Here is a 25,404-nt window from a genome sequence, read left to right as displayed (position 1 = left end):
AATGAGCATATGACTCATTATATATCATTAGGAAATCACAAATTAAAACAGCAAAGTGACAGCACTGCACACTCAATTTGGTTAAAATTTTTTAAAAACTGATACCAATTGGTGATGGGAATGTGAAACAATAGGAATTCTCATTCTTTGCTGGTGGTAATATAAAACCGTAAAACAAATTACAAGACAGTGTGTTCATTTCTCTCAAAGCTAAACGTAGTCTTACCACAGAGTCCAGCAATCACACTCCTATATATTTACCCAGATGGATGAAAATGTATGTCCACTCAAAAATCTATATTAGAAAGTTTATAGCAATATTCATACCCCAAACTACAAGCAACCAAGACATCCTCAAAAGGTAAATGACTGAACAAACTGCTACAGTGTTACAATAGAATGTGTTTTTAGTGGAGGGATTAAAAACAAGGTACTAAATCACAAAAAATTATGTATAATTCTTAGTTCTATATTGCTAAGTGAAAGCTAGTCTGAAAAGGTACATATGTGATTCCAATTATAAGATATTCTGGAAAAGATAAATGTCTAGCAATGGTGCAAAAAATCAATGGTTGGCAAAGGTTTAAGGATGAACTGAACAGGTGAAACATAAGACATTTTTTAAGGTTATGAAGCAATTCTGTATTGATACTGCGCCAGTGAATAAATGACACTGAATCTGTCAAAACTTATGGAATTTTACAGTACAGAATGAATCATAAAGCAAATTTTAAAAATTTATCACATAGGATATCAGGGGATCCACAGATGGACTGCAGAATGTGACTATATAATCTAACCATATTTCAAATGTATCAGTTCAGTTCAGTCGCTCAGTCATGTTCAACTCTTTGCAACCACATGAACCACATCACGCCAGGCCTCCCTGTCCATCACCAACTCCCAGAGTCCACCCAAAGCCACGTCCATTTGGTTGGTGATGCCATCCAACCATCTCATCCTCGGTCATCCCTTTCTCCTCCTGCCTTCAATCTTTCCCAGCATCAGGGTCTTTTCAAATGAGTCAGCTCTTCGCATCAGGTGGCCAAAGTATTAGAGTTTCAGCTTCAACATCAGTCCTTCCAATGAACACCCAGGACTGATCTTTAGGATGGACTGGCTGGATCTCCTTGCAGTCCAAGGGACTATCAAGAGTCTTCTGCAACACCACAGTTCAAAAGCATCAATTCTTCGGTGCTCAGCTTTCTTTATAGTCCAACAACACATCCATACATGACTACTAGAAAAACCATAGCTTTGACTAGACGGACCTTTGTTGGCAAAGTAATGTCTCTGCTTTTTAATATGCTGTCTATGTTGGTCATAACTTTTCTTCCAAGGAGCAAGCTAATTAATTAATATGTATATAAGCTAATTAACTAATATTACTGTATCAATATTGTATCATTAATTCTAACAGATGTACCATACTAATGTAAGATGCTAATGACAACAGAGAAAATTAGATGTGAAGTATACAGAAACTCTTTGTATACTTTTTTTTCCTATAAATCTTAAATAAGGGGTTTTTGTTTGTTTGTTTAGTTACTGTTACAGAGGGGTTATGAAAGTTTACTCTGACAGAAAAAAGTTGACCAAATTACAGAATCCCTGCCCTAATTCTACACACATGTGTATAGAATACCATTACCAGTGGGATAGTCAACCTAAAAAGTATATTTCTTTGAGGCTCAGCTCCTAAAAATTAGAACCAAGTGATTAGTTTAGGAAACATCTGATAAATATGAGACTTTCTCAGCAAAGCACTCACCAGCATACCAGTACAGTTTGTGAATACTAGCATTTGTTCAGAAAAGAAGCCACCGCTTCATCAAATTATGATTTTGGCATTCTACATCAATGTCCAACAAGTACTTCCAAACACGGAGACCGGATAAATGGGGCTCACATTCAATTGTAGCATTTGAGACTTCCTTTTTTTGTTGTGTAAAACAGCCATCCTATCTGAGATTTTAGAGATTCTTACACTATGTCCATGAATCTTGGTTGATTCTGAAACAGTTTCTGCTTATTATCTAATGATAAGAAGCGGGGAGGAAGGTAAGGAGGGAGACGTCACCTGATTATCTTCATGCCTCATTCCAAGCAAACGTGACAACAGAGGCAATAATTACTCTCCTCTGTCCCTTAAAACCTTGATTTCTTTGCTCCTTTGAGTAAATATGGCATATAGCTAATGACTGACCGAAAGTCTCCCAGCAGAAACCTAATGCCCTTGCCTCCTAAGCCTGGGCTGGATTCAGGAATCACATGCGCACACGAGGACGCCTGGCTGGGTTAACCACCTTGTGTAACAAAGTATATGGAATCGGCTCTGCTGTGTCAAGTGTCTGTTCATATATCCAGCGTGACAGCTTTGTAAGCTAAGAGTTATTTTTTTGGCCAAGTAATTTAACTTCCCCGGGCCTCCATTTCCTCATGTGCGAAGGGGTTGTTTGTGCCAGATTCTAATAGCCATCTCAGTTCTGTCAATCCACATCCAGCCCAAGATTTACTTGAGACTCAGAGCTTTTGTGCTGTTATTTCAGCACATGGTAATTCTATCTTCATTGCTTTTCAGAAAATTTGACTTCAGCTTGAGTTACAAACTTGTCTATCAAGCTTATTGCCCACTCTCCATTTCTAACAGTCCATTTACCAAACCAAAAAATTTAGAAAATTTTTATGTCCCACAGAGCAAAGGTCTACAATTTGATGACATTTTAATTTATTCTTTTTCATTCTAAATATTTTCAAGAAGTATACTCATTTCCCGGGGCTGCCATGATAAACTACCATGATCTGGCTGGCTTAATCAACAAAAATGTATTGTCTCATAGTTTGGAGGCTGGAAGTCACAAATTAAAGTGTTGGAAGTGCTGGTTCTCTCTTTGGTCTGGAAGGAAGACACTGTTCCCTGTCTCTCCTAGTTTCTGGTAGCCTCAGGCATTCTCCAGCGTCTTTAAATTGCTTTCTATCACGTTCTATTTCTGTGCCCAAATTTCCTTTTTATAGACACCAGTCATATTGAATAGAGCTAACCCTAGCGACCTCATCTTAATCTGATCTGCAAAGACCCTATTTTCAAATAAATTCACGTTCACACGTACTGAGGATTAGGACTTCCACATCTTCATTGTTGAAACACACAATTCAAATCATGAAATGAAAGGGAAAAACTGTTAGTCCTAATAACAGGTAAAAATATTTCCTCTTCCAAGTTTGACCTTTATAAAATGATAATGTCATCTGATGTCTAGTTGGCATAATCTTGCTTTCATTTCATATTTATATAACTTTCTTTTTCTTCTCCTTTTCCCCTTCCTCCACTCTTTCTTCCTTTATATATGAAAATCCAAGAACTTGATGTAGACTTTTAAGCTTTCTGTTTTTCCTTTTAATTATCTCATTCATCAAGTGAGCTTCAGCCAATGTGGATCAGATGGCTAGAAAAATGTAGTGCTTAACCCCTGAAAGAGGGAGAGTTAAGTGCAAGTGAGAGAGGAATCAGCATGAAATGAATAGTGGGCAAGGAAAGCGGAGATTATATACTTGCAAGTCCATTAACCTAGGCTTGGCTAGTTTAAAAAATTGCTTGTAAAGCTGCTGATAAAATTTGTACAATTTGGACTTCCCTGGTGGTTTGGTGGTAGAGGATCCACCTGCCAATGCAGGGAACATGGGTTGGATACCTGGTCCGGGAAGATTCCACATGCCAAGAAGCAACGAAGCCCACACACCACAACTACTGAACCCACACTCCAGAGCTTACGCTCCGCAACTACTGAGCCCACATGCTGCAGATATTGAGTCTAGAACCTGCACCCCACAACAAGAGAAGCCCCTGCAATGAGGAGTCCAGGCACTGCAACCAGAGAGGAGCCCCTGCTCGCCCCAACGAGAAAAAGCCTGCACCCAGGAAGGAAGACCCAGCACAGCCATAAAAATATAAATAAAAATGTTTTTTAAAATTTGCACAATTCTTCTTGGTTATAATGGGACACCCCCCTCACCCCCAGCCTATTGTCATGGAATAAATTGGCTCTGGTTTGAAATCTGTACTTATAATAAAGCGCTGTGAAATACACCTTGAACTTACCACTAGCAAGAGAAACATAGTACAAAAGCCAATTAAGCTCACCAGAAAAATCTACTTGAAGTTCCTGGATCTGAGACTGGTAAGCAATTAGCATCTCTGTGCTTAGCACTTATTAGTAAAGAGGATTCTAATGCTGAAAGGCATGTAGTGTATTCAAAATTGTTTGCTCCTCCTCTGAAAGGCATGACAGATACACGGAAGAAGAGTTTGTCTCTGTTCTCACCCATGGTAAACCTTCCTCCCACCACGTATGTATGCAATATGTCTAGAAGTTTCATGCCAAATGCATGGAACTATTTTATGATTCAGAAAATTCAGTAAAGAATGATTTTCAGACTCTTTTCAAGTCCAGCTGAAAGATATTTTTAATAATCTTAAGTCCAAGAAAAACTCTGAAGCATCATTTTGTTTCCTTCATGCATTTTTGCTCAATATAAATTGCTTCAGTGGTTTCTGGAACTGCAGTATAGGAAGTATTATTCTTTTTATCCACATTTATTATCATGGGTTAAATATATTCCCTATATTTCTCTCTCTGTTATCACCTTCTTTGTGTATCTATGCCAAGTTGTACTCTAAGATTGTAAACTGCCGTACCGGTACTCCCTAAGCTGTGGTGTGCATAAAATCACCGAATTTTATTTTTAAAATGCATGTTTGGGCCATTATCCAAACGGATTCTTAGTAAGCAAATGTAAGAGAGACCCAAGAACCTGTACTTGTAACAAGCATCGCCTATGGAGCCGATGCAGCTGGTCCTTGGACCTAACATTAGGAAAAAAACATGAAGGATAGGGACTAATTCCATTTAAGATGATTTATACCATGCCAAGGGCTTCTCTGGGGTTCAGACGATAAAGAATCCACTCGCAATGTGGGAGACCTGGGTTCAGTCCCTGGGCTGGGAAGAATCACCTGGAGGAGGGCATGGCAATCCACTCCAGTATTCTTGCCTGGAGAATCCCACGGACAGAGGAGCCTGGTGGGCTACAGTCTATGGGGCCCCAAAGAGTTTGACGCAACTGAGCGACTGAGCACATACTATGTCAAGAGATGTTTGCTTCTAGGTGCTGACTACTGCCAATTGCCTAAGCATTCCTTATAGCCAACTTGCTGTACAAAAATGGAGTCTTACATGGTTCACTAGCTACTGAGAAACAGACAAAAGGGCTGATGGATTTTTCCCCTCCCTGGGTAGAAGAGATGGCCACTAATTCCTAGACAAGTTACTCAAACCCCTTCTTTTCTTTGGTCCATACAACCCCTTGGCTACAGTTCTTAAGGATGTCTATTCTCTCTCTGACTGACAACGTATGAATGAAAAAGTGTTTAGAGTTAAAAAGATTGCTCACTTCTCTTTGTTGTTTCTCCATATGTCACCTATCTTTACATTTGTCTGATGTCGGTCGTGCGTGTTTGTGCAGCTCAGTCGTGTCCGACTCTCTGCGACCCCATGGACTGTAGCCTGTTTGGCTCCTCTGTGCATGGATTTTCCAGGCAAGAATACTGGAGTGGGTTGCCATTTCTTCCTCCAGGGGATCTTCCTAACCGAGGGATTGAATCTGCATCTCCTGAGTCTCCTGCATTGGCAGGCAGATTCTTTGCCACTGAGCCACCTGGATGCATTTATTTTATCAGTTGCAAAAATAATGCACATGAAGGAAAGTACCCGGTAGACAGCGCCATGACACCAGGGGTAAGGTTTCTGTATGAAGACCTCTTAACTCAGTGCCCCACAGCTGCTTCCCCTGACCCTGTACGGTGCAGTGTAGCATCCTCTGCCCCCTCGCTCCTTTCTAGCCCCCTCGATACTGTGTCATTGACAATCTACTTGTCTGAATCCCACTGTCATTTCTCACTGAGGGTAGGAATTACGTCAAGACCATCTGTGTATCCACAACTCTCGGCAAAACGACTGACTTAAAGGAGACGATGAAAAAACCAATCGTCTAATGAATGAATCAATAAACCAACCTCCTGAAAAAGGAGAGCCAGTTTCTCCCGCAAGCTTCTAGGAAAATTTCTAGTTTTCCCAGCTGTATTAGATCTGTACAGAAACCCATGCTGCTGCCCAACTGGTCCATCACATCTCAGCCCTGCATTGCATCTGCTTCACTAGATTTGTTTTGGAAGGATGGGTTAAGGAAAGATTTAGAAAGACATCTAACTTCAACTCTCAAACATGAGATGTTCAAAGTAAAGGGCAAGCTTAGACCCATGAAGGGGGAATGTGTATGCGTGTGTGCGTGGTAGGTGGGAAGTTAAAGGCATTCTCACAGCTTATAAAATTTCTGAAACTAACCTTTCGCAACTGAATTTACATTTATAAATCTATATACTAGGGATGTGTTCAAGACCTTAATTTTTAAAAACCCTTTCCTCAGAAGAAGTTACAATGAATATCACAGAAAAACAAAGGATCACAAGAGACTACAAGCAACTATATACCAATAAAATGGACAACTAGAAGAAATGGACAAATTGTTAGACAGGTACAATCTTCCAAGAATAAACCAGGAAGAAAGAGAAAATATGAACAGATCAATCATGAGTACTGAAATTGATTAAAAATCTTTTAACAAAAGTTCAGGACCAAATGTCTTCACAGGCAAATTCTATTAAACATTTAGAGAAGAGTTAACACACACCTTTTGAAACTCTTCCCAAAAATTGCAGAGGTAGGAACACTCCAAAGCTGATTCTATGAGGCCACCATTACCCTGATACCAAAACCAGAAAAAAAAATATCACAAAAAAAGAAAATTACAGGCCAATATCACTGGTGAACACAGACACAGAAATCCTCAGCAAAATACTAGCAAAGCAAATCCAACAGCACATTAAAAGGATCATACACCATGATCAAGTGATTTATCCCAGGAATAGAATGATCTTTCAATATCCACAAATCAATCACTGTGATCCGTCTCACCAACAAACTGAAGACTAAAAGCCATATGATCATCTCAATAGATGCAGAAAAAGCTTTTGACAAAATGCAATACATTTATGATTAAAAAGAATCTCCAAAAAGTGGGCACAGAGGGAACCGACATCAACATATAAAGGTCATATAAGACAAACCCACAGCAAATATCATTCTCAATGGTGAAAAATTGAGAGCACGCCCTCTAAGATCAGGAACAAAACAAGAATGTTCACTCTTGACAACATCATTCAACACAATTTTGGAAGTCCTAACCATGGAAATCAGAGAAGAAAAAGAAATCAAAAGAATCCAACTTGGAAAAGAAGAACTAAAATTATCACTGTTTGCAGATGATGGGACACCATACGAGAAAACCCTAAAGATGTTATCAGAAGACTTCTAGAGCTCAGTGAACTTGGTAGAGTGACAGGATATAAAATTAATACACAGGGGCTTCTGGGGTGGTCCAGTGGTTACGACTTTGCCTTCCAGTGCAGGACTTGCAGTTTTGATTCCTGGTGAGAGAGTTAAATTCTACATGCCTCAAGATGAAAAAAATCAAATCATAAAACAGAAACCATGTTGTAACAAATTCAATAAAGACTTTAAACATGATCCACATGAAAAATCTTTAAAAATTAATACGCTGAATTCTCTTGTATTCCTATATACTAACAATGAAAGATCAGAAAATAGAAACCAAGGAACCAATCCCATTTCATCAAAAAGAATAAATACCTAGGAATAAACCTATCTTGGAGAAGGCAGTGGCAACCCACTCCAGTACTCTTATCTAGAAAATCCCATGGATGGAGGACACGACTGGGCGACTCCACTTTCACTTTTCACTTTCATGCATTGGAGAAGGAAATGGCAACCCACTCCAGTGTTCTTGCCTGGAGAATCCCAGCGACAGGGGAGCCTGGTGGGCTGCCATCTATGGGGTCGCACAGAATCAGACACGACTGAAGCCACTTAGCAGCAGCAGCAAACCTACCTTAGGAGGCAAAAGACCTAGCTTAGGAGGCAAAAGTTTCTACTCAAAAAACTGTAAAATATTGATGAAAAAAATCAGAGATGACAGATGGAAAGATATACCATGTTTTTGCCTCAAAGAATCTATATTGTGAAAATGATCATACTATCCAAAGCAACATACTGGTTCAGTGCAATCCGTATCAAATCACCAATGGTATTTTTCATAGAATTAGAACAAAAAATTTCACAATTTTTATAGAAACACAAAACACTACGAATAGTCAAAGCAATCTTAACAAAAACAGAGCTGGAGTAATCAGATTCCCTGACCTCACACTGTACTGAAAAGCTACAGTCATTGAAAAAGTATGGTTCTGGCACAACAACAGAAATACAGATCAATGGGACAGAATAGAAAGCCCAGAGATAAACCCACACACCTACAGTTGCCTAATACAGGGGGCAGGAATATACAATGAAGAAAAGGCAGCCTCTTCATGTAAAAGAATGAAATTAGAATACGCCCTAACACCAATCACAAAAATAAACTCAAAATGCATTTAGGACCTAAATATAAGGCTGGATACTGTAAAATTCTTAGAGGGAAACATAGGCAGAACACTGTGACATAAAATCGAAGCAAGATCTTTTTTGACCCACCTCCTAGAGTAATGAAAATAAAACCAAAAATAAGCAAATGGGACCTAATTAAACTTAAAAGCTTTTTCACATCAAAAGAAATCAAACAAGTCAAAAAGAAAATCCTCAGAATGGGAGAAAATATTTGCAAATGAAGCAAGTGACAAAGGATTAATCTCAAAAATACACAAGTAGATCAAGAAACTCAAAATCAAAAAAAGTCTCAATGAAAAAATGGATGGAAGACCTAAATAGACATTTCTCCAAAGAAGATATGCAGATGGCCAACAAACAATGAAAAGATGCTCAACATTACTAATTATTAGAGAAATGCAAATCAAAGCTACAGTGAGGCATCATCTCACACCTGTCACAATAGCCATCAAAAAAAAAAATCTACAAACAATAAATCCTGGAGAGGGTACAGAGAAACTTACACTGTTGATGGGAATGTAAACTGAATCAGCCACTATCGAGGCTACTACGGAGGTTCCTTAAAAAAGGAAAAACAGAATTACCATATGACCTAGCAATTCTACTACTGGGCATAAACCTGGAGTAAACCATAATTTAAAAAATACATGCACTCCTGTGTTCATTTCAGCACTATGTACAATAGCCAAGACATGGAAGCAACCTAAATGTCCATCAATACAAGAATAAAGATATGATACATACATACAATGGAATATTATTCAGCCATAAAAGGGACAAATTTGTGCAAATTACAGAGATGTAGATGGACCCAGAGACTGTCATACAAAGTAAAGTAAATCAGAAAGAGAAAAACAAATCTAATAATATCCCTTATATGTGGAACCTAGAAAAATAAGACAGATGAATTTACTTACAAAGCAGAAACAGAGACAGACAGAGGCATAGAGAATGGATATATGGATACCAAGTGGGGAAGTGGGGGATGAATTTGGGAAACTGGGATTGACATATGAACACTATTGTGTGTAAAACAGATAACTAACCTATGGTAAGAACCTACTGCATAGCACAGGGACTCTACTCAATACTCTGTAATGGTCTGTATGGGAAAAGAATACTGGAGTGGGTAGCTGTTCCATTTTCCAGGAGATCTTCCCAACCCAGGGATCCAACCTAGGTCTCCGGCACTGCAGGTGGATTCTTTACCAGCTAAGCCACAAGGGAAACTTGAGAATACTGGAGTGGGTAGCCTTCTCCATCAGATCTTCCCAACCCAGGAATTGAACTGGGGTCTCCTGCTTGGCAGGCAAATTGTTTACCAACTGAGCCATCATGGAAGCCCTCTGTAATTGCCTGTATGGGAAAAGAATCTTAAAAAGAATGGTTGTATACACATGTGTAACTGATTCTGTCTGCCGTATACCTGAAAATAACACAATATATTAAATCAACTATACTCCAATAAAAACTAAATTTAAAGTTTAAAAAAATTTGAAGGCTTTTCTTTCCTCCATTTTCAGACAACATTGTGTCCCTTTGTATAATACATTTGTATTTTTTTTACAATATGAATTGGATATAAGTTGGAAAAGGAAATATGGCGATTTGGGAGAGTTTATCATCCACCATCTCCTAAAATGCTCTTCATGCCCCAGGACCCTGGAATGAAATGAAGACAATCCCATTAGTGTCTCAGAGTGGAAAGAATCTACCCACAATGCAGGAGACCTGGGTTTGATCCTTGGGTTGGAAAGATCTCCTGGAGAAGGAAATGGCTACCCACTCCAGTATTCTTGTCTGGAGAATTCCACGGACAGAGGAGCCTGGAGGGCTACAGTCCCTGGGGTCACAAACAGCCAGACACAACTGAGCGACTAACACTTTTACCAAGAAGAGGAAAGGAAAACTTGTCTCCCTAGCATTCTCTTGCCCCATTCCCATCCAACCATAACTCTTGAAGCTGAGCTATGTTATCTACTTTTGATACATCCTAAATAGAAAAATAAATGCTGGCATTTGTAATTGATCCTTTAACTGTAATACTGTTGAGTCAGTAAGACATGTCTGACTCCCATGGACTGTAGCCCACGAAGCTCCTCTGTCCATGGGATTTCCCAGGTAAGAATACCAGAGTGGGTTGCCATTTCCTTCTCCAGGGGATCTTCCCGACCCAGGGATCGAACTCTGGTCTTCTGAATTAGCAGGCAGATTCTTTACCACTGCACCACCTAGCTGTAATAAAGAAATCTGTGGGGTGCAACAGGAAATAGAATGATTTCTTTAAAATCTGCAAGACTGACACCTGGTGGTTTTAATGCTCTGATGCAGAAAAGAAAGAAGAGTAGCCTGAAAAAGAGAAACCCCATAGAATTTCCTCTGGGGGTAGATTCCTTCTTGATAACACACAAAGCAAAGCCCCCCACAAAACTCCCCAGCACCCAGGCTTTCTCCTGCTTTCTGGTCACGAGACAAAAACGGCGTAACGATTCAGGGCAGAAACGTCAGCATCAGACGCGGCTTAAATGCTGTCTGGCCTCGTGAGATATTTTAGCTACGGGAACCTCAATTCCCTCATCTCTGACAGTGAAAAACACAGTGATAAGCCATGATGGAAAAGAATATTAAAAAGAATACATATGATACATACGTGTGGAACTGAGTCTCTTTGCTGTACAGCAGAAATTAACACAGCATTATAATGTGCTGTGCTTAGCTGCTCAGTCATGTCCAGCTCTTTGCTACCCCATGGACTGTAGCCCACCAGGCTCCTCTGTCCATGGGGATTCTCCAGGCAAGAATATTGGAGTGGATTGCCATGTCCACCTCCAGGGAATCTTCCCAACCCAGGGATCGAACTCAGGTCTCCTGCATTCTAGGCAGATTCTTTACTGTCTGAATCACCAGAGAAGCCCAATTTTTCAAGTAAGAATACTGGAGAGGGTTGCCATTTCCTTCTCCAGGGGATCTCCCCGACCCAGGGATCAAACCCAGGTCGCCTACATTGTAGGCAGACTCTTTACCATCTGAGCCACCAGGGAAGCCCACATATAGATAAAATAAAAATATCTCAGATTGACTGTCCTAAAACCTTACAGATTACTGATAGACTGTATCTCTAAACAGCATGTGTAGATCACATAGAGGTTAATTAGCACAGTAACTAGCTCACTGTAAATGTTCCACAAAATCTGAGAGCGTTGAACTTTGAACTAATGCAGAAGAGCAGACATTTGGAGACTCAGCCCCTGGTCACCCAACTGCTCAATACGTATTATTTTTATAGTTCCCATCTCTCCCACTTCTCCGGGTCTTTGAATGCATCAAGCATTGTCCTTAAAAAAAAAAAAAAAAAACAACTATCATTTTAGGTCTTCTATAAAATCGGGCCTATAAAACTGCTGCTTTTCTACCATTTTTGATCTGCAAAAAATAGTTACCTCACCAGTTAAGAGTCATTTTCCATCATTAGAGACTTTCTCAAGTGAATAAACAGTCTGGAAAAATTACTGTCTACAGGCTGAAATCATATTATTATAGTTAGTTCATCCACTGAGCTTAAAGGGGCTCTAAGATACAGGATTTAGCTTACTGAAGCTCTCTCCACTACAAGCTTTGTATTAAAGCCCCTGTGATTATTTCCATTAAAAGGCTCTTCTTTTTTTCACAGTAAGAAATTTACAGGAAATCATATGCTGTGTAGCTGAAGATTTTAGACAATTTTTCTATGTAGAATCCAAAACTGTTTTCTACCATCCATAAAATCAAGAAACAACAAAAACTGTGGTTACTGAAAATAAAAGCCTCCTAGGCAACCATCTCATACAATACAAAAATAATCTAATGCTGGCAGAAATGGTCCCTTGGAAATAATGGCTCATTTGTTTAGAGTTCTACTGTTATTAACTTCTGGTGATTGGGGAGTGAGGAATGGAAAGGATGCCACAGAGGATCGTTAAGAACAACACACCAGATAGAGAGAACCATTTAGATGACAAGCCACATAACGCACTTTGGATTAAAAGCAAACACACACAGAAAAACAAAAATTTAAAACCACTGCTGGAGAGCATGAAGTCCCTGAAAATCCGGGCAGATTCTTAACTTCCTACCAAAGGAAGAGGCCATTACAATTTTATTGTCCCCAAACAGTAAGAAATACCGACTGTGTTTAAAAGGAGCTAGAAAAATAAAAAATAAACATTCTTATCTGGAAGTTGGCACTGTTTAAATGAGAGATTTTAAATGCCTGGTGGCTCATGACCTTTTGTGACCTTGCATGCTCAGATGCTTCAGGGGGCAGAGCCTACAAGGTCAGGCCTGACCACACCGCACAGCCCTATCTGGAACCTTCTTTGCCCTGCCAGAGCGCCTGGATCCCAGTCTTTAGGTTTTTTCTTTTTGTCCTGCACTCTTTGGACCATCACTCAAAATGACAGAACCAGCCTTTGAACTCGAAGACAAAATTAATCATTGTGTCCACACTGAAAAGTTTCCTGAACACATGCTGAGGGCAGAAACTGTACTGACCTTCCAAGAAGGTGAGGGGGTGATGGACCCTCACAAGCCCAGGACAGTGTGGATCCTTCTGCAACACAGGGCAGATATGAAGGGTGCTTACCTTCTCTTCCTGGGACTTTGACAATGTCACCATCGAGCAAAACCAGCTGAAGGCTTAGAGTGCCCTTGCTTTCTTACCATTTCCTTCCCTATAGTTTTTCATATTGGAAAACTGGATAATAAATGCACAGGCAATGAAGGACTCCTGTTGTGGTTATTCAGATATGGGGAGGATGACTAGAATGCTTGCCTCCACACATAAGACAGTTTAGGGATATTCACAGCATTAACAGAAGATTCAGAGATATAGATCATATCAGGCTTGCAAAATGAAATACTCTCAAATTATTAGATTTATTTGACTCATAAATAGAAGGTGGAAAATGAAGTCAGGTTAATTTGCCCTTGAAGAAAGACTTTCACCTGAATTCATTTTCTAACATTTTATTTTACTGTGGTAAAAATCACCGAAGAGCTGACTCATTTGAAAAGACCCTGATGCTGGGAAAGATTGAGGGCAGGAGGAGAAGGGGATGACAGAGGATAAGATGGTTGGATGGCATCACCGACTCAATGGACATGAGTTTGAGTGAACTCCAGGAGTTGGTGATGGACAGGGAGGCCTGGCGTGCTGCGGTTCATGGGGTCGCAAAGAGTTGGACACGACTGAGCGACTGGACTGAAAAATCACCAAAAACAAGACCAGGAGCTGACTGTGGCTCAGATGATGAACTTATTACAAAATTCAGACTTAAATTGAAGAAAGTAGGGAAAACCACTAGGCCATTCAAGTATGACCTAAATTAAATCACTTCTGATTATGCAGTAGAAGTGACAAATAGATTCAAGGGATTAGATCTGATTCAAGGGATTAGACCTGAAGAACAATGGACAGAGGTTCGCGACATTGTACAGGAGGCAGTGACCAAAACCATCCCCAAGAAAAAGAAATGCAAGAAGGCAAAATGGTTGTCTGAGGAGGCCTTACAAATAGCTGAGAAAAGAGGAGAAGAGGAAGGCCAAGAAGAAAAGGAAAGATATACCCATCTGAATGTGGAGTTCGAAAGAATAGCAAGGAGAGATAAGAAAGCCTTCTTAAGTGAACAATGCAAAGAAATAGAGGAAAACAATAGAATGGAAAGACTAGAGATCTCTTCAAGAAAATTAGTGATACCAAGGGAACATATCATGCAAAGATAGATACAATAAAGGACAGAGCAGTATAGACCTAACATTAAGAAGATATTAAGAAGAGGTGGCAAGAACACACAGAAGAACTGTACAAAAAAGGTTTTAATGACCCAGACAACCACAGTGGTGTGATCACTCACCTAGCACCAAACATCCTGGAGTGCAAAGTCAAGTGGGCCTTAGGAAGCATCACTACGAGCAAAGCTAGTGGAGGTGATGGAATTCCAGTTGAGCTCTTTCAAATCCTGAAAGATGATGCTGTGAAAGTGCTGCACTCAATATGTCAGCAAATTTGGAAAATTCAGCAGTGGCCACAGGACTGGAAAAGGTCAGTTTTCATTCCAATCCCAAAGAAGGGCAATGCCAAAGGATATTCAACGTGCCTGCTAAGTTGCTTCAGTCATGTCCAACTCTTTGTGACCCTATGGACTGTAGCCTGCCAGGTTCCTCTGTCCATGAGGATTCTCCAGGCAAGAACACTGGAGGTTGCCATGCCCTCTTCCAGGGAATCTTCCTGAACCAGGGATCAAATCGGTGTCTCCTGTGCCCTTGCATTGCAGGCGTATTCTTTACCACGAGCCATCAGGGAAGCCTAAGAATGTTCAAATCACAACAGAATTTCGCTAATTTCACGTGCTAGTGAGGTAATCGGAGAAGGCAATGGCACCCCACTCCAGTACTCTTGCCTGGAAAATCCCATGGATGGAGGAGCCTGGAAAGCTGCAGTCTACGGGGTCGCTGAGGGTCAGACACAACTGAGCAACTTCACTTTCACTTTTCCCTTTCATGCATTGGAGAAGGAAATGGCAACCCACTCCAGTGTTCTTGCCTGGAGAATCCCAGGGACAGGGGAGCCTGGTGGGCTGCCATCTATGGGGTCGCACAGAGTTGGACATGACTGAAGTGACTTAGCAGCAGCAGCAGCAGCAGCAAGGTAATGCTCAAAATCCTTCAAGACAGGATTCAACAATACATGAACCAAGAACTTTCAGACATACAAGCTGAATTTAGAAGAGACAGGAACCAGAGTGCCAATATCTGTTGGCTCATAGAAAAAGCAAGGGGAAAAAAAAAAGAAAAAGCAAGGGAATTCCAGAAAAACATACTCCTGCTTCATTGACTATGCTAAAGCCTTTTACTGTGTGGATCACAACAAACTGGAAAATTCTTAAAGAGACAGGAATATCAGACCATCTTACCTGCCTCCTGAGAAACCTGTATGCAGGTCAAGAAGCAACAGTTAGAACCGGACGTGTAACGATAGACTGGTTCAAAATTGGGAAAGGAGCACATCAATGCTGTATATTGTCACCATGCTTATTTAACTTATACGCAGAGTACATCATAAGAAATCCTGGACTGAATGAAGCACAAGCTGGAATCAAGATTGCCAGGATAAATATCAATAACTTCAGATAGTAGATGACACCATGCTTATGGCAGAAAGCAAAGAAGAACTAAAGAACCTCTTGATGAAGGTGAAACAGGAAGTGAAAAAGCTGGCTTAAAATTCAATATACAAAAAACTAAGATCTTGGCATCCAGTCCCATCACTTTATGGCAAATAGACAGGTAAAAATGGAAACAGAGACTTTATTTTTGGGCTAAAAATCACTGCAGATGGTAACTGCAGCCATGAAATTAAAAGATGCTTGCTCCTTGTAAGAAAAGCTATGATGAACCTTGCTGCTGCTGCTGCTGCTGCTGCTGCTGCTGCTGCTAAGTCGCTTCAGTCGTGTCCGATTCTGTGCGACCCCATAGATGGCATATTAAAAAGCAGAGACATCACTTTGCAGACAAAGGTCCATATAGTCAAAGTTATGGTTTTTCCAGTAGTCATGTACAGATGTGAGCTGGATCATAAAGAAGGCTAAGTATCAAAGAATTGATGCTTTTGAGCTGTGGTACTAGAGAAGATTCTTGAGAGTCCCTTGGAGACTCAAGGAGATCAAACCAGTCACTCCTAAAGGAAATCAACCCTAAATATTCATTGGAAGGACTGATGCTGAAGCTCCAATACTTTGGCCACCTGATGGGAAGAGCTGACTCATTTGAAAAGACCCAGATGCTGGGAAAGATTGAAGGCAGGAAGAGAAGAGAATGACAGATGATGAGATGGTTGGATGGCATCACCAAATCGATGGACATGAGTTTGAGCAAACTCCAAGAGACAGTGAACAGGGAAGCCTGGCATGCTGCAGTGCGTGGGGTCACAAAGAGCTGGACATGACTGACTGACTGAAGTGAAGCATACTCAACATGAGATTTACTCTCTTATTTTACCTGAATTTATTGATCACTGTCTCATACCTATACTTTTTCTCTTTACAGAGCAGCTTTTCTGTTATTTGTCATAAAAATAATTGCTTCAAAAGGAAATACAGTTGAATCAGTTATTTGATAAAACAGTGGTTTTTTCTGAATTTAACAAAGCCTTGAAATAAAACAGTCAAGTTTGTTTATATAGCCATTTTAGACCAACACTTCTGAAATTTCTTCACAGTATGTTACCTTTCCAAACCAATTAGTTAATTATATAGGTATCTCAGTCTTTTGGGGGCTACTATAACAAATTACCATAATCTAGGTAGCTTATAAACAACAGAAATTCATTTCTCACAGTTCTTGAGGCTGCAGACCTCAAGATCAGGGTGACAGCATGGTGCAGTTCCAGAGAAACCTTCCTCCAGGTTACAATCTGCCAACTTCTATTGTATCCGGAGAGGCAAGTAAAGAGCAAGAGAGCTCTCTAGCCTCTTCTTGTAAGGGGACAAATCCCATTCACGAGGGCTCCACCCTCATCACCTAATTACCTCTTGAAGTGAAGTGAAGTCACTCAGTCGTGTCCGACTCTTTGCGACCCCATGGACTGTACCCCACCAGCCTCCTCCCTCCGTGGGATTCTCCAGGCAACAGTACTGGAGTGGATTGCCATTTCCTTCTCCAGGGGATCTTCCCGACCCAGGGATCGAACCTAGGTCTCCTGCATTCCAGGCAGACGCTTTAACCTCTGAGCCACCAGGGAAGCCCTTAATTACCTCTTAGAGAACCCATTACATTGGGATGTTTCAATGTATGAGTTTGGGGGCTGGGAGGGGGGCACAAACTCACAGTCCACTGCAGTAGGTTTCAGTCATAAACACAGCCAATCCTTATGTAACTACTGTCTCCCTTCGCAACACAAGGACCAAAGGGAATCAACCCGTGTATGTAAACAACCACACTGACTCTTCTCTCTGGCCAGCCCATCTTCCCCTCAAGCTGTAAACCACACTCTTGCATCTTTCAAATCTGTATCTATTTAGGCTGAGCAAGGTCTTCAATGCTGCACAGGCTCTCTCTGTTTTGTCAAGAGGGGGCTACTCTCCATTGCAATGCTCGGGATTCTCCCCGTGGTGGCTTCTCTCTCTCGTTGCTGACTGCAGGCTCTTGAGTGTGTGGCTCCAGAGCACAGGCTCAGCAGCTGTGGTGCAAGGCTTAGCTGTCCCGTGGCATGTAGGATCTCCCTGACCCAGGGACTGAACTGGAGTCCCCTGCATTGTCAGACAGACTCTTTACTACTGGGCCACCAGGGAAATCCTCATATCTTTACTTAAGTGTCACCTTAGTGAAACCTTCCCTGCCCAGTCAATCCAAAATACGGCTATATTCCCAGGATCTAGAAGAATATAGACATATAATATGCAGGAAATAAAGACTGACTGTGTGACGGAAGGAGAGACTTGTTTACTGGAAAATGTGCTTTGCAATCATCCTTGAAGTCGCTTTACTATGAATGGAATCTATAATGGTCCTTAACTTAGAATGATTCCATTTAAGGACTCTTAGACTCTGTGGTGGTATGAAAGCTGTATGTGTTCAGTAGAAATCGTATGTTAAGTTCTGAATCTGGATCTTTCCCAGGCTAGCAATATGTGTTACCACACTGTCTCATGATTCTGGGTGGCAGCTGCAGTTTTCCAGTCAACCACGTGACCACGAGGGTAAACTACCAACATACTGAGTCATTCTGGACGCATGCAAGCATTTTGTGTCTATCAGCACAGTATTCAACAAATAACACAAGATAGTCAACAGTTTATCATAAAATAGGCTTTGTCTTAGAAGATTTTGCCCAACTGCAGGCTAATCTAAGTGTTCTGAGCATGGGTAAACCCAGCTATGATGTATAGGTAGCTTAGGTGTATTCAATGTATTTTTCACTTAGGATACTTTGAACTTACAATGAAGAAGGAATTCATAGGGCCTGGACTCCATCTTAGGCCTGTTCATGCTGATCATGCTCGGCTACCTTTCCAATGGACTCTGAACTCTGGGTTTAGTGCCTATGAAAACAACAACAGAAGGATAAGACCCCCTCCAGACAGGGGAGCCTTGAAGATCATATCTAGGTTACTCATCGCTTAAGAGAAAACATACACTAATCACCCCTTCCTCCAGACAGGCCGTAAATTTTTCTGTATCAATTGGAGTGTAACCTCAGGTTTATTGGTTATTGGCTAACTGTTTGATTTTTTGAGCACATGAGTACATAGCACGTGAATGATGGGGTTATTGGGATTGTATTTTCCTTGGTTTATGTTAAGTCTCAAGGAATTTGGAGTGGTGGGTTCAGATACGTCCACGTGGGGTATAAAAGATTTTCACAAATGCTGGTCGGGGTCCTTGGCTAAGAGGAGACTCTGCCTTGGGCCCACAGGTGTAATAAATTGCACTCCACTATCTGCATTGTCCCTTTTTTTTTTTAATTGAAAAAAATTTTCACAAGAAGAATTTATTGGTCACTGAATAAGAGATGACAGTATATTTTATTTTATTTTTTTTCTTTTTTTAATATAAATTTATTTATTTTAATTGGAGGTTAATTACTTTCCTGGAACGCGTGGCTACAACAAGAGGTTTATAAGGACATAACCCCATCGTAAGGTGAAGAATATCTGTATATATTCAGGAAAAATATATCATAAAAAATTATTTGCAGGACAAGTCAAACAAACTAAAACAAATAGTGATAATAAATGTGATAATGTAATTTTTAATGTTATAGGAAAGAAGAAAGGGCAAGCTCTGTGGGGGAGAAAAACATACAAATTCTATATTTGAATCTAGAGGCTAATTCTCAAAAGGGCTTTACAGTGCTCAGAACTCTACAACAGTGTGCATGGTCATTATTATACGAATAAACAGATGAGTTCACTGCAGTTTACTGTGGGTATTCAGTTCCTTCATGGGTGACTGAAGAGGCTGCTAAACCTCATGAACTGAAACCAAAGGAAAGATTTCCCTGAGCTGCTGACAGGCTCTACCTGCCAAGAGTCTGATGTTTCTGAGCTGGAGGTGCAGTTGAACAGCAAATGAGACTTCCTGTAGCTAATGAGCCTTTTTGCAGGTGCCCTACACTGAGGAGGCCTCACAAAAGTCCCTCACAGTGTTAGGGATTGCTCAAGGGAACTTTCTGGAGCCTGACTGGGCTTTCCAATGTTGTCATTAGGCACAGCTATTGGCGTGCCCCAGGTGACCCCGGCTGCCTGCTCTGGCCTCACTGTGCCTTCCTTCAGTGCCTGCTAGAGAAATGGTTACAATCTGTTGAGTTGCAGGAGTGAAAGAGCAGAAAAGGATTTAGTGTGAGGCTCGATGGCAGCCCGCAGCGGCCACCTCACCTCTCAGGAGAGCTCCTTCATAAGCTGGATAGACCAGTGAACAGAACTGGCAACAGTTTTGTCTTTTGTTGGGGCGACAAAGGCACATACACAGCGCCGCCCTCCCTCTGCCCACCACTGTCGCTTGCTGTGAACTTTCTTCTCCCCCCTATAGTAGGCCGGGCTGTCTAAAGTCCGTGACACGGGCACACCTTGGAGAGACTGTGGTTTGATTCAGACCACTAAAATAAAGAGAATCCCAATAAAGCAAGTCACACAAAATTTTTTATTTTCCAGTGTATATAAAAGCTATATTTACATCACATCTAAAGAAAACAGGGTATACACTTTCATTAAAAAAATACTTTATTACTAATAAATGCTAACCATCATCTGAACCGTCAGTGAGTCAGATAGTAACAAAGATCACTGATCACCATAACAAACAGAGTAATAAAAAAAAGTGTAAAGCATTACCAAAATGTGAAAGAGACAGGAAGTGAGCAAATGCTATTGGAGAAATGGCTCTGAAAGGCTTGTTCAACATAGGATTGCTGCAAAGCTTCGATTTATAAACATGGTATCTGCAAAGCACCATGAATTGAACTGCAGGAAAACTCAGGACGCCTGTACTCTACTGTCACTCTTCTGATGAAGCCTGTCTAGGGAGTGTGGCTTTAATGACTGCGTTATCAACACAGAATAGGAAATTTCAGCTGTTGAAATATTTCATTCCACTCTCACTTTGTGAAGAAAAGATTAATTTCACAGATTAATTCACTTTTTCAAAAAAAAAAACATAGTCACCATACTTTTTTTTTTTCCTAAAATTGAGCATGCCATGGTTTCCTATTAGAGTATGGTGGTTTAGTGGCTAAGTCGTGTCCAACTCTTGCAACCTCATGGACTGTAGCCCGCCCAACTCCCCTGTCCACAGGATTTTCCAGGCAAGAATACTGGAGTGAGTTGCCATTTCTTTCTCCAGGGGATCTTTCTAATTCAGGGATCGAACCAGTGTCTCCTGCGTTGTGGGTAGACTTTTTACCACTAAACCACCAGAGAAGGCCTATTAGAGTATGGAGGGTAAATAATACAAAGGTTCAGCTCTTGGGCTCTGAATCAGGTAGCACTACCCCTTATTAGGTGTGTATGATTTGGCAAAAAAGGATCTACCACTTAAGGTTGTAGTGAGAATTAAATGAAACCATGTACATAAAATAGTTAAGACCATGCTGGACACAGAATTTCTCCATAAACATTTTTCTCCATAAACATTTACTGTTAACTGAAATGGAGCAGGACCCTATGGTCCTTGACCCCCAGGTCCTCAGCCTGCCTTTTGCCTGTGAAAAAAATTTAGCCAAAGAATAAATTTTATTGGAGAAGTGAGAAAATGCAGAAACAAAACAGTCAAAGGAGACCAAATAATAATAATTTAGTCACTAAGTGAGGTCAAGGAGCTTTAGTTCCTTCTCAAGGGCTACAGTCTTCCCTGGTTGGCTTGGGGATTAAAAAAAAAAAATTGCCTGCAATGCAGGAGATGTGGGTTCGATCCCAGGATTAGGAAGACCCTCTAGAGGAGGAAACGGCAACCAAATCCAGTATTTCCTGCCTGGGAAATCCTATGGACAGAGGAGCTGGGTGGGCTACAACCCATGAGGTCACAAAGAATTGTTCACTACTAAAAGAAAACAATAGAATGGGAAAGACGAGAGATCTCTTCAAGAAAATTAGAGATACCATGGGAACATTTCATGCAAAGATGGGCTTGATAAAGGACAGAAATGGTATGGACCTAATAGAAGCAGAAGATATTAAGAAGAGGTGGCAAGAATACACAGAAGAACTGTACAAAAAAGAGCTTCATGACCCAGATAATCACGATGGTGTGATCACTCACCTAGAGCCGACATCCTGGAATGTGAAGTCAAGTGGGCCTTAGGAAGCATCACTACAAACAAAGCTAGTGGAGGTGATGGAATTCCATTTGAGCTATTTCAAATCCTGAAAGATGATGCTGTGAAAGTTCTGCACTCAATATGCCAGCAAATTTGGAAAACTCAGCAGTGGCCACAGGACTGGAAAAGGTCAGTTTTCTTTCCAATCCCAAAGAAAGGCAATGCCAAAGAATGCTCAAACTACCACACAATTGCACTCATCTCACACACTAGTAAAGTAATGCTCAAAATTCTCCAAGCCAGGCTTCAGCAATACATGAACCATGAACTTCCAGATGTTCAAGCTGGTTTTAGAAAAGGAAAACCAGAGATCAAATTGCCAACATCCACTGGATCATGGAAAAAGGAAGAGAGTTCCAGAAAAACATCTATTTCTGGTTTATTGACTATGCCAAAGCCTTTAACTGTGTGGATCACAACAAACTGTGGAAAATTCTGAAAAAGATGGGAATACCAGAACACCTGATCTGCCTCTTGAGAAACCTGTATGCAGGTGAGGAAGCAACAGTTAGAACTGGGCATGGAACAACAGACTGGTTCCAAATAGGAAAAGGAGTACATTGAGGCTGTATATTGTCACTCTGCTTATTTAACTTATATGCAGAGTACATCATGAAAAATGATGGGCTGGAAGAAGCACAAGCTAGAATCTAGATTGCCAGGAGAAATATCAATAACCTCAGGTATGCAGATGACACCACTCTTATGGCAGAAAGTGAAGAGGAACTAAAAAGCCTCTTGATGAAAGTGAAAGAGGAGAGTGAAAAAGTTGGCTTAAAGCTCAACATTCAGAAAACAAAGATCATGGCATCCGGTCCCATTACTTCATGGAAAATAGATGGGGAAACAGTGGAAATAGTGTCAGACTTTATTTTGGGGGGCTCCAAAATCACTACAGATGGTGACTGCAGCCATGAAATTAAAAGACGCTTACTCCTTGGAAGGAAAGTTATGACCAACCTAGATAGCATGTTCAAAAGCAGAGACATTAGTTTGCCAACAAAGGTCCATCTAGTCAAGGCTATGGTTTTTCCAGTGGTCATGTATGAATGTGAGAGTTGGACTGTGAAGAAAGCTGAGCGCCAAAGAATTGATGCTTTTGAACTGTGGTGTTGGAGAAGACTCTTGAGAGTCCCTTGGACTGCAAGGAGATCCAACCAATCAATCCTAAAGGAGATCAGTCCTGAGGGTTCATTGGAAGGACTGATGCTGAAGCTGAAATTCCAATACTTTGGCCACCTCATGCGAAGAGTTGACTCATTGGAAAAGACCCTGATGCTTGGAGGGATTGGGGACAGGAGGAGAAGGGGACCACAGAGGATGAGATGGCTGGATGGCATCACCGACTCGATAGACCTGAGTCTGAGTGAACTCCATGAGTTGGTGATGGACAGGGAGGTCTGGCGTGCTGCAATTCATGGGGTCGCAAAGAGTCAGACATGACTGAATGACTGAACTGAAGTGACTGAGCATACACGCAGCTCAAAGTCTACAAATAAAATTGAGCCACATCCTTTGAGCAGTCTTACAGATACTGAAACCCCCAGCAGGTGGAAGAAGTTAACGACATGATGACCAAACTGTAACCATGACATAAGCTGCCATGATTCTGAGACTTGGCCTGAAAGAAATGGGGACAAACTGACTCTGGAATTGAAAATGAATAATACTTAATCAACATGATGCTGGTCAGACCACAGGTGACCAATTTCAAGATGACGCTCAGAGCTGTCTGTGCTCTTTCTGCACGCAGCCCCCCTCTCCCCAACTCTGTCCATAAAAGCTCTTACCCACTGATTGTTAATGGGAAGGAGTTGGCCTCTGGATGGGCCCAACAAGCCCACCACAGGTTGCCAGAATCCAAAATAAAGCACACTTCCCTTTCCACCAGCTTGGCCTCTTTATTGACTTTTGCACAGGGAGTAGCCACACCCCACTTATGATTTTGTTACAATGATTTCTTGCTATAACTTTAAGAAAAACCTAGAGTTCTTTCCTACAGCCTTTTCTTCCTATGCCTCTTTCTCTTGTGTTTTTCTTTCCTGTGTATCTCCTTTACTACTCAACAACAAAAAAACACACTTCACTTCTGACACTTCTAATCACCAAATATCTTGAGGTTTTCCCCACACCACCCATTTCTCCAGCACAGCTGGGTGTCCTACAGTTTAATTCAACTCTGACACTATCTACTCAAGTACAGCATCAGATTCCACAGAGTCGGGGCTCAGTCCCACCAGACTGCTGCCCCTCACTGGGATGCTATTTGCAAACCCAGATGTCACCTGTGCTTCTGACCTACTAACAACAGAGCTTCCAAAGACTCCATCCTTGAATTTAGCTTGCCAAAGCAGCACACAGAATTTACAGAAAGACCTACTTACCTTTACTGGGCCTTCTTACAGGATGTGATCAAGGATACAGGTGAACATCCACATAGAAGACTCATAAGGTAAGGTTCCACAACCTCTCCAGGTGCCTTGCACCATGCAGGAAGTTCACCCAGCCCTTTTGGGGGTTTTATGGCGGTGATAGTACGTAGGCATGATTGACGGGTCCATTGGCCAATGATGATTGACGCAACCTCCTGCCTTTCTTTCCTCCCCGGAAGGTAGTGGGTGGGACTGAAAGTTCTAACCTAATTACTTCATTGGCTCCACCTGGCAACCCCCTCAACACTTAAGTGCTTTGCGAAGGTCAGCTCATTAACATAATAAAATACCTTGTATTCTTACCCTTTAGGAAATTCTAATGGTTTTAGGAGCTCTGAGCAAAAAAGGGGACAAAGATATAAAATAGACTTATTTTAAATCACAGTATCACAATGTGAGAAAAAATGCATTAAACTCTTCTTCCCATGAATATGTGATACATTTAGAGCGTTAAATAATATCACTGACGCCTCTTAAGTATATGCATTTAGGAGACCGCGAGGCGTTAAAGGATGATTCATCCACAGTTCTAACTGCATTTCAACTGCAACTGGTCAATTGTTTTCACCAGATTTAAGAAGTAATTATTTTTTTTAATTTTATTTTATTTTTAAACTTTACATAATTGTATTAGTTTTGCCAAATTAAGGAGTAATTAACAGGCTTGTTTACTTCACCATCTCCAGCGCCTCGTCAGCATTTGGTTCAGGTGCTTATTAGCAGTAAAGTAGTTGAGAAGAAATAGTTGAAAAGAGAAGAAACAGACAAAGGAGGAGAAATCTGGTGTCAGGCTGGTCCTGAACAAGCAAAGGCCCTGAGTTGGGGGGCAGGAGCCCCATGCAGTCAAGGGGCTCATGGGATTTACTCTTTGAATTCAGGATCTGCTGGGAGCAGTGGAGGAAATGTGAGCAGCTCTGGGCCCCGTGGGCACTGACACACAGGTCCATGCTGTAACTTTCTACTATTACAAACCTAAGGACAACTACAAAGGTTTAAATGACATTAAGTGAATCTGCCCAGAAAATCCTGGGAATTTTAGCACAGC

At 41.0% G+C, this 25,404-nt stretch overlaps 1 long non-coding RNA gene and 1 other non-coding gene across 13 annotated transcripts in view; both read right to left on the bottom strand.

Annotated features, from left to right (window-relative positions):
• LOC147371166 (uncharacterized) overlaps positions 1-24,512 on the bottom strand; it is a 114,930-nt gene extending 90,418 nt beyond the window's left edge. For 4 of the 12 annotated variants that reach the window (XR_015165947.1, XR_015165946.1, XR_015165950.1 and 1 more), the window contains exon 1: positions 24,312-24,448. This is a non-coding gene — a long non-coding RNA (uncharacterized LOC147371166). Of the gene's footprint in view, positions 1-18,553; positions 18,656-24,311 lie in introns of all 12 variants that reach the window. The other 8 variants (XR_015165949.1, XR_015165948.1, XR_015165943.1 and 5 more) reach the window with 5 other exon arrangements.
• TRNAS-GGA (transfer RNA serine (anticodon GGA)) lies at positions 17,284-17,355 on the bottom strand. The gene has a single exon. It is a non-coding gene; the product is annotated as a tRNA-Ser (tRNA).
• Positions 24,513-25,404: the final 892 nt, after the last annotated feature.

This window comes from Bos grunniens, chromosome 6 (genome assembly GCF_055505025.1).
Source record: "Bos grunniens cultivar Pamir isolate PY7600 chromosome 6, Bosgru_T2T1.0, whole genome shotgun sequence".
Classification (NCBI taxonomy): domain Eukaryota; kingdom Metazoa; phylum Chordata; class Mammalia; order Artiodactyla; family Bovidae; genus Bos; species Bos grunniens.
The sequence above is the reverse complement of the archived record's forward strand: the minus strand, read 5'-3'. Positions and strand labels throughout refer to the sequence as shown.